Below are 4,243 nucleotides of genomic sequence, written 5' to 3'. Positions count from 1 at the left end.
CCTGGAGGTTTGAAACCTGTTCAGTCTGATCCATCTGGTGAGACTTGAATTCTAGGCATGGAAAACACGAGGTTAAGGAGGCAGAATTTTATTCTGCACCTGGGATTTTGTCTCTTAGAATCACTGGGGACATAAGGGTTTGTCCTTTTTGTTTCACCTCTTGCTCCATCCACTGTCTGATCCCTCTTTTCTCTTCGTCTCTTGCTTCCTTTGTCCTTTCTCCTATAGTGTGTATGGCAACACCCATTTTTTCACGTTCTCTGTGTGTATATATATCTTCCTACTGAATTTTTAACTGCATGCATCCGATGAAGTGAGTTTTAGCCCACAAAAGCTTATGCTCAAATACATTTGTTAGTCTCTAAGGTGCCACATGTTCTCTTTGTTCTTTTTGCAGATAAATGAATGGAGGTTAAGTCCATTAATGGATATTAGCCAGGATGGGTATGGAATGGTGTCCCTAGCCTCTGTTTGTCAGAGAGTGGAGGTGGATGGCAGGAGAGAGATCACTTGATCATTACCGGTTAGGTTCACTCCCTCTTGGGCACCTGGCATTGGCCACTGTTGGCAGATAGGATATGGGATGGATGGACCTTAGGTCTGACCCAGTATTGCCATTCTTATGAAGGGAGGGGCAGAGCCCTGTGATGGAGTTTCTGTAGTGTAGTGATTATCACGTTTGCCTAACATGCAAAAGGTCCCTGGTTCAAAGCCAGGCAGAAACATGATGGCTTCCTTTCCCCAGCTCCTAGTGGCCTGTCCCTGCTGTTGTAGGAGCAGCAGTGATTTCTATGGTCAAAAGGTCTGTTATACTTCCCCTCCCCCTCGCTTTTGTCTCCTCTCCCTCTCTGAATGCCTGTGAAGTGGCTTTCCCCCTCCCCCTCCCGCTCCCTCGTGCAATGCTTGTGGGATGAATGGGCTGGTTGAAGATCAGAAGAGCTTCCAGGTAGACGAGGTGTCTGGGACTCTCATTAGGCAGCACTCACACACCCAGAGCATGGACCCTGCATGGACACTGGCTGAGGTGGAGTGTGACCCACCGGATGCAGCCAAGTCATCTCTAGTCGCAGGCCATGAGGAGCAGGTCCTTAAAAGGGGAAGGGGCCCTGTGCTCAGCTGTGCTCTCACAATGCTGCCTAATGAGAGTCCCAGACACCTTGTCTATCTAGGAGCTCTTCTGATCTTCCAGCTGTTCAACCAGCCCCTTCATCCCACAAGCATTGCAGGAGGGGGGGAGGGGGAAAGCCACTTCCCAGGCATTCAGAGAGGGAGAGGAGACAAGCGGGGGATGGGGGGAGTGTAACAGACCTTCTGGGCATACAGGTGATACGCAGCACACAGATCACTGCTGCTCCTACAACAGGGTAAGTTCTCAAGCAGCGTGTTTCTTACTTTGCCCATCTGTCAGTTTTGATGATTATCGATGGAAATATTTTGCCATTGGGTTCTGTGTTTACACAGAAATTGACATTTACCAACAAACACGTAATTCTTCCAGTCCTGCCTAGTCTGCAGTGGGTGGGTTTAGAGGGACACATTCACTCTCCCCAGTCCCCATGCCAGGCCTGTGCTCTCAACTTCCCACACTGCTGGGATCCTTCCCTGGTTTCCCCTCAGACCTCTGCCCCCCACCCCCACTTCTGGGATCCCCTCCCCACACTGTCCAACTCCCCTGCTGGCAGGATCCCTTCCCGTTCCTTTCATTTCCTGTCTCCACCCTGGGCAAAAGCTCTGTACGGTTCCCACAGCGGAAGTTGAACCCAGGCCCCCTGGGTGAAAACCAGGAATCCTGCCCACTAGCCCACGTGGGACTGTTGGTGCATCTGGCGAAGTCGGGATTCACCCACGAAAGCTCCTGCTCCAATACGTCTGTTAGTCTATAAGGTGCCACAGGACTCTTTGCTGCTGTTATTACTACAACTCTCTAAGCCAACCCCTCATGAGCGCAGCAGGGACTAGCGTGACCGGATGTCCTCATGTTGGGGCCTTTTTCTTATATAGGCTCCTATTACCCCCACTCCCTGTCCCGATTGTTCACATTTGCTGTCTGGTCACCCTAGCAGGGGCTGCACACAGGGCTGCATTAACCCTTCAGGTGCTGAGGTTTCCCTCTCTCCATTCCCAGTGCCTGTGATCAGGAAACAGACATCAGGGCTCCCAGGTGCTGCACAGACCATGACTGAGATCGGGACCCCATATTGTGCAAGGTGCTGTACAATCCCTGGCCAACACTGGGACACCCCAGGGGGTTCCCCTCAATTTCCCTCTGCTGCCCAACTTCTTCTGACTCCATCTGGATCACACCCCCCCTCGCAAAAAACCCACCTTTCCAAACAGTCCTTCTTTCCCTGCTCCCTAATTCTGCTTTCACACCGTGGGACCATCTCCTCTCTTCATTCCTCCCCCACAGGTGATCAGAGATGGAGGCAACTTCAGCCACTGGAGCCAGCCCCAGCGAGCGCTGCAGCCCCGGGGGGTGTTTGCAGACACAGGAAGGGAGCAGCTGGGAGCAGTGGGTGCTGGGAAGAAGGAGGCAGGAGAACAAATCCCGTGGCGGGGGGCAGCTCCTGGGGGCGGGGCTCTGGCAGAGCCCAGGGGCGGGGCAGCTCCTGGGGGTGGGGCTCTGGCACAGACAGGGGCGGGGCAGCTCCTGGGGGCGGGGCTCTGGCTCATTGTGATGCAGGAGCCCGGGCTCAGCAGCTGCTCCCTGGTGGCCACGTGCTGCCAGCAGCGCTGGAGCCGCCCGGGCCGGAGCGGAGCCGCTGTTCTCAGCTGCAGCAGGAGCTGCCCCCGGCCCCGCTGGGCTCCAGGTGGGGACAGAGCCTGGGGTTCCCCTGGGTGCGGCTGGCGGGGCGGGGCGGGAGGGGAGAGGCCGGAGCTGCAGGCGGGGGGTTGATCGGTCTCTGGGCACCAGGGGAGCCCCGGGGCAGAGTGTGTGTGTGTGTGTGTGTGTGTGTCCCGGGCCCAGGCGTGCGCATGGGGGGAGCCCCGGCACCCCAATGCCCTGAGCCCCGGCTGGGGAGGCTGCTCCTCCCTCCTCCCATGGAGGTTCCGGGGGGGGCTGTGGCGGCTGCGGCGGCTGCAGGCGGGTGCTCGGCCCCCCCGGGACTGACCCGCTGCCGGCAGCTTGTGGTGCCTCCTCCGCTGAGCTTTTCCCCGGGGGTGGCCTGGGCACAGCTGCGATCAGCTGTTTGCTTGGCAGGCTCCGCTCCGCTGCTCCCCCCCCTGCTCCTGGGGGGCTGAGTGAGCCCCCCCCCAAACAGCCCCAGGGGTCGGTGGGGCAGCAGCAGCAGAGCCCCCTCCCCGCTCCCCTGGGGCTGCCCCGCCCTGCTCGGGCTGGGGGCTCTGCCAGGGCCCCCGCGTGAATCGCTGCTCCCTGCCCGCCAGGCTCGGCTCCGGCCACAGCAGCGGCGGGTGCCCCGGGGAGCCCAGCTGGGCTAGGGGGAGGGGGAGGAGAAGCCCCGGGCCCCTGCAGGAGCTGCACTGGGGGGGAGGGGCGAGGAGCCACCCTGGGGCGGGGAGGAGAACCCGGGACCCTGGCAGAAGATGTGGGGCTGAAGTCCCCGGCTCGGGAGCCCCAGCCACCTTATTGGCAGAAGTTGCAGGGCTGAAGCCCTGACCCCCCTCTATGTGGAGCTGGCCTGAGCCCCTCTCGCTCCCATCCCCCTGTGGAGCTGGCTCTCACTCTCCGGCTGTGGAGAAATTCACCCAAATCTCCCCATGTTGGTATCTCCATTTCCCCCCCCCCACCATCACCCAGCCATGAATGGATTTAGCCCAGGAGGCAGGGTCAGTGTTGGCCCCATTGGGCAGGTGGGATCTAGGGCACAACGAGGTGAAGTGACTTTCCCAAGGCTAAGCAGGGAGTCTGTGGCAGAGCAGAGACTCAAACCCAGAACGCCTGAGCCTGAGTCCTGTGCCTCAACCACTAGGCAACCTTCCCCCCGAAGCAGAGGGAACCTCCTCCGCCACTTTGAGTGTGTGGGTGGGAGCAGCCACTAGACAGAGCTGCCAGGAGGTGGGGAGGGGGGTTGGATAGTTGGGGGGGTGATTAGGGGTTGGAGGGGTCTCTGGAGGGGGCGGTCAGGGGACAAGGAGCAGGGGGGGTTGGAGGTTCTGACGGGGGCAGCCAGGGGGCAGGAAGTGGGAGGCAGTGGATGGGGTGGGGCTAGGGCGGGGCTCCCTGGGTGCGCACCCTAATTAAATGGGCTGCGCACGCCTGTGGTCACGGGGGTGAGCCACT

At 59.5% G+C, this 4,243-nt stretch overlaps 1 non-coding gene across 1 annotated transcript; it reads left to right on the top strand.

Moving 5' to 3' along the window:
• The first annotated feature begins 652 nt into the window (after positions 1 to 652).
• Positions 653 to 725, top strand: TRNAV-AAC. The gene has a single exon. It is a non-coding gene; the product is annotated as a tRNA-Val (tRNA).
• Positions 726 to 4,243: the final 3,518 nt, after the last annotated feature.

Source organism: Mauremys mutica, chromosome 18 (genome assembly GCF_020497125.1).
Source record: "Mauremys mutica isolate MM-2020 ecotype Southern chromosome 18, ASM2049712v1, whole genome shotgun sequence".
Classification (NCBI taxonomy): Eukaryota; Metazoa; Chordata; order Testudines; family Geoemydidae; genus Mauremys; species Mauremys mutica.
Note: the sequence above shows the minus strand (reverse complement) of the source record. Positions and strands in the feature narration are given on the sequence as shown.